Source organism: Berghia stephanieae, chromosome 3 (assembly GCF_034508935.2).
Source record: "Berghia stephanieae isolate SIO BIC M18660-M18661 chromosome 3, UCSD_Bste_1.3, whole genome shotgun sequence".
Lineage (NCBI taxonomy): Eukaryota > Metazoa > Mollusca > Gastropoda > Nudibranchia > Aeolidiidae > Berghia > Berghia stephanieae.
In genome coordinates, this window is record NC_088362.1 from 56,415,068 (window position 1) to 56,421,148 (window position 6,081).

Sequence of the window (6,081 nt, forward strand, 5' to 3'; positions counted from 1 at the left end):
CAGACTGTTAAAATGTTATAAATGCACATGACATTCGTTAACTACGCACTTCATTTTGCAAATGAGAAAAATCAAAATCAATGTTTCATGTAAAATTTTCCTCAAATTTATGTTTGTTTATATAAAAAGTACCTAATGAAAAAAAATGTGTATATAACAGTTTCAAGAATGAAAAATAAAACAAAAAACATGGGACATTTCAGGCTCAAATTCCTTCTTCAGCCATGTGGTCTTGTGGTATGATACACGCTTTCGGATCGGAAGGTCCCGGGTTCGAGCCACATAGTTGAGCCATTGGAAAAGACTCTTTACTCACTTTCTCTCACCGTACTCAGGTGAAAAATGAGTACCTGGCCGTTAAGAGCATTAGCGTTGTCGGAAAAAATTGTATTATCGCCTAACAAGCATCATGTCTTGTTCTGCATGATACGTGTTGCTGTTGGTCAGGGACCCTTTGCAAAGTGCTTTAAGCACTTTCAGTGGATATTGCGCTATATAAAAGCTCGAGTTTTTTAACAAAAACAGTTGTTTTTGTTATTGGCTGAAGAGGGGACTTCAGCTCAAAACGTTCCGTGTATGGTATTGTTTTGTTTGGGGTTTTTTTTAGCTGAGAGATACATTTTTGTTCATTACTTTTTACATACATTAATGTATTTATGTCTTTATTGCTTTTTGCTGTTGGCTGAAGAAGGGTTTTGAGCCCGAAACATTCCGTGTTTGGTATTTTGTTCTTTTTAAAGCTGTTATATTAATTTTTGTTTATTACTTGTGACAGTTCACAGCTTCTAGTAGCTTAGTATCACTTTGATTTGTTTATAATATGTACGATTTATAATTACCATGTTTTAAATAAAGGAGATCACCTAGGCAGACCTGGTATTTGCATAGATAAATAAGATATGAATTAACACTTTAGATCAGGATCAATACATAATGTTTCCCATATTTATTTGGTTTCAATTGAAAATTTGTTCATTTGATTTATAGATCAGCAATTGCATCGCTCCTTTGGTTTCATTGCCGTCAATTCTCTTATGATAAGAATATTAAGATCTGGGTAAAAATTAAACAAAGTGTTAGAGTTCACAGACTTTATGTTGGGCTCAATCTTGACTTTCTACAAACATATTCTGGGAAAGGCTTTTTGATTGACACTGCTTCTATTTTTAATAATTTTAAATTCACAAAAACTGGATAAATGTCTTTTGTCACAGATGCATACCTTTTTTTTCCTTCTGATGTCCGAAATATTTTTCTTATTATTTCATTTATTTATTTATTTATTTTGGAATGAAAATCTTATTGTGGCTTATCTGCTTAAGGGCCTTACTTTATTTTGATATGACTTCAACTGTAAGATAATGTTATTGATCGTGATTGTATGTTTATTAATCTGGAATAGATGTAATATTGTTTCTTTAGTGTCATATTTGTGTGATACGCATGTTACCAATAAATTAGAGCTGCCAAGTCCTTATAGAGGTCTATATATTATTTGATACTGCTTTAACTCTAAGTGCTCAATTGTTTTTTCCAAATAGTTTTCTTTTGAGGAAAAATATGATCTGTATTTTTTTTTTTCTTGATGGTGAATTCATGTTTCTGTAAATATTGTTTCAATGTTACCAAATTAAAATCTCAAAGTAAGGTATTAGTATTTCCTATTACATTATGATATTTTTCTGATCTTGAACATACTCTCTCAATATTTTATTGTTGACACTCGAATATAAAGATAAAAATGAGCCGACCAAAGTTGACTTTTTGTGAAAACCTACAAGAACGCGCATTCAACCCTTCAAGACAAAAGCAAAAATTCATGATTAGTCGTCCTGATGTTGAAACTGACTTTTTAACACCAAAGCATTTTATAAACTGTCTTGTTTGCCATGCTGAAAGCTAAAATATTTGGACAAGTGTTTATGAAAGGTGCTAGACAAAGCAAGAAAGCAAAATTAAAAAAAAAAAAAAAACATCACAAAAAATCAGTCTACGTCGACTTTCTGATTACAGGTTATCAGATCCCTAGTCGAGGTAGACTGATTTTTTGGGACGTTTTTTTTTTTAAATTTTATTTTTCTTTCTTGCTTTGTCTGGCACCTTTCATACACACTTGTTCAGATCTTATCTTACACCGATGCCTGCTCCTTAATTTCATGCTGAAAGCCTTTGTGATTATATTTATCATTAATATGTATATTTTGTGATTACATCTACCATACTCAGATAATATGATCATACTGTGATAGAATTTGGTCTCACTTACTGATCAACTACAAATTTATAGGTTCCTATTTACCGTTAACCAATTTCCCTTTGTCTTACCTTTTCTTTGATGGTTTAATTGTAATTCTATAACTTTTTACTATCCCATTTTCTTCCTTTTTTAATGGCACTGATATGACCTTAATGTGTTGCAAGAGTCTTAAATCCCTTAACAACAAAAATCACCGTTAACTAGGTCAAGCAACATACTAAAACAAGAGTAAATTTTTTTTTTGTCTCTATGCAATTAAATAATGACATGTGCTGTCATTGTAACACCTTTGCGTAATTATAGATTGTAAAACGATGTGCAATCTTCAAATCTTTTTCTTGTTTCGACAATTCTCTAAATTCCGGACTCTAAATCTCAATAATAGGAACGAAATTGACGTCACTCAGCTCTTTGTTATTGTTTTTAGCCAGACATTTTTATGAATAGTTCTCACTAAATTCTATCTATCAATCAGGCTATAAACGTTCAAGGTTACACATAGCTTTGTATGTTCATACGTTACATCCAGATGGCAGATGTTGTGAGCATTTTTGATAAACGCATAGCATCAATATCGTTTGAACCAAATAAGACAAAGGGATGGAATAAACTGTAAAATGTTCAGAAAATACTGCTGTATTACAAAATTACATCAATTTCTCAAGTTTAGTATTTTTACCATTCCTGGAAGTTTCCTGGCTCACTACACAAATGGGGTAAATGGCTTCTCGTTGTAATTATCATTATTATTTTTATTATTATTATTATTATTATTATTATTATTATTATTATTATTATTATTATTATTATTATTATTATTATTTATTATTATTATTTTAGGTATTATTATTATTATTATTTATCTCATCATCATCATCATCATCATCATCATCATCATCATCATCATCATCATCATCATCATCATCATCATACTACTACTATTACTACTACTACTACTACTACTACTACTACTACTACTACTACTACTACTACTACTACTACTACTACTACTACTACTACTACTACTACTACTACTACTACTACTACTACTACTACTACTACTACTACTACTACTACTACTATACTACTACTACTACTACTACTACTACTACTACTACACACTACTACTACTACTACTACTACTACTACTACTACTGTTATTATTATTATTATTATCATTATATTATTATTATTATTATTATTATTATTATTATTATTATTATTATTATTATTATTAATTATTATTATTATTATTATTATTATTATTATTATTATTATTATTATTATTATTATGATATTACCATTCTTGCTATCATTATTAAAATTAGCTATTCGTGCAGGGCAAGGTGGGGGAATTCCACACCGAAATTTTTCAGTTTATTGTCATAAAGTTTCTATTGATGAGGTGACCACACAAACAATACAAATATCTCACAGGCATTCACACTTGGATTCTGTACAAATAACATTAAAAAAAGGAACGACACTTCAGAAATTCCAAATTTTCTCTTTATTCGCATATTCATCTTTTTTGGGTAATTCCACATCCATCATGACAAGCATGCAAAAACGAGAATAAAACAATAATTAACGTCTGAAATGAACACAACAACAATCTTTGTAGACCATGACATGAGACCAATAGACAAAGGCGGGGTCCCGATAGCTCAGGTGCATGGTCATACGACACCGTCTTTTCTTGTAATTCATCCCCATGGTTATTATTCAAACAGTATTTATAGGCTTCCAAGAATTTTATAAGAAAAGGAATTAGTAAACTATGTTGGGAGCCTCCCTTTGTAAAATCAAACCATTGACATTGCTATGAGACTTGAGAACACGTCATATGACGAACGTTTAGCATTCCTCGATCTAGCTAGTCTCAAATGCAGAGCAATTAAGGGAGACTTAATTCAGCTCTACAAATTAATACATAATATAAATGATATAAATCCATCAATTTTGTTTACATTTTTCCAAGATTACGTATACCAGAGGCGACAAATATAAAATATATATTCCAAGATTTCAGACCAAAATAAGACAGAATTCATTTATTATACGTAAGTGAAAACAAGGAATAGTCTCTGTTTTAACCAAAAAAAAACAAAAAAAACAAAACAAAAAAAACAAAAAAAACATGTTCTTTGAATCAGTTTAGAATCTTAGTTGATATGGAGTTAGTCTCTGAGATTTAAGTATGACTAATATGACATGTTATTTTACTATAAAAAAAGAAGTTAAAAATTAATAATTGATTAATTTCCGAATTCAATTTGATTTTGGTAATTTTTATTTATTTATTTATTTGTTTATTCACTTATTTGTTTGTTTAATTTAGTTATTTATCCATTTATTTATTTACTTATACTTTTAATTGTCATGTGGATAATTATTACATTACTTTCATGATTTTGTAGACTGGTTTGTAAATGTTGGCAAGTAAAATGCATGCCATCTGAAACAATGTTAAATCATGATAATTTATCAGAAACTTATGTATGATTATTATCGTTATTGCTTTCGTGATTATTTTTGTCATTAATATTTCATTGTGCTATGAACTTTGTACATTTAGGATTCATTCGATCATGACCAATTTTCAATTACCAGTTTTCTATGAGAGTATTTTCCGATTTTACATTGCAGTGTTGAAATATTTTTCCTTACATTCCAAGTTGTGTAAAACTGTCTGTGAATAATACAATGCAAGCTATATGAGTTTCTGTAATTATAAACTATTCTTTAGGGCATTTAAAGGTTGATTCCTATATTAAGCCTTTAGTAAGATAAGATAGGATAAGACATAGGATTTTGATCAAATATTTTCACAAAAATGACACGAGAAATTCGACACCTGTTGGGTGTGGAATTTCCCTGACTTGTATGAATCTAAAATAGGCACAGCAACCTACTTAAGGCATCTAGAAAGGTTTGAGGGTAAATTTTACATATCCGATGAATGATTAAGCGTTTCTAGCTTGAGCTTCAAAGTTCAAGAAAATTTAACATTTTGCCATATTTGAAAACCACGAGTGTTGCTTTCAATGGGCTCATAAAAACTAGGAAAATTGTCAGAATTAAACAGTAGTAAAAGTGTCTGCTTCTTGTGTTCAAACAGAAATCAACGGCAGTTAAAACTTTGAACAGTATCCAATGGGTCTTTTTGAGAAGAGCTTGATATAATGAATGTGGGTGTGGAATTCCCCCACCTTAACCTGTATATAACGCGGAACCAATACTTACAATAAATTTGACCTAGGTTCCGAAAGTGCCAATGCCAAAGTGAATTTCCTCCTGTTGCACTGATGGACTAAGCCAGCAAAACCTTTTTGGTTCCAGGAAATAGAACAGGACTTCGACACTACACTCCCAAAATAACACACGAAAGCAAGAAAGACAAACACATACTTTAGCTCACATCTACACAGACATGTTCTTTATTTGTTGGTTGTTTATAAAATGTTTATAAAATTCTGAATACACATTTGATCTCGAGCAATTGTTTTGAAATTTAGAATGTTCGAGATTTCTTCATATCATCTTCCTTTTATAAAAGTTGTTATTCGTCTTTTAAAAATTTACCAATATTGCTTAATCAAATTTGTACATATATAATTTGTATATTCATACATACATGCATATTTATTTGTAGCTATTGTTTATAAATATACAATTTATTCCACTAGCTTGTAATGTGTGGGTGTGTGTGTGTGTGTGTGTGTGTGTGTGTGTGTGTGTGTGTGTGTGATTTTTTTGTTTTGTCCGTTTATATGCAGGAGCTATCACAAGAGTGCTTGCTGCCTGAATGCTTGTTCCGCCTG

The 6,081-nt window shown here is 30.4% G+C and overlaps 1 protein-coding gene across 7 annotated transcripts in view; it reads left to right on the plus strand.

Moving 5' to 3' along the window:
- LOC144968049 (uncharacterized) overlaps positions 1–3,074 on the plus strand; it is a 19,722-nt gene extending 16,648 nt beyond the window's left edge. For all 7 annotated transcript variants that reach the window (XM_078906011.1, XM_078906016.1, XM_078906014.1 and 4 more), the window contains exon 9: positions 1–3,074. This exon is cut by the window's left edge and continues 832 nt beyond it. The gene's annotated coding sequence lies outside the window, so the exon portion shown is untranslated.
- Positions 3,075–6,081: the final 3,007 nt, after the last annotated feature.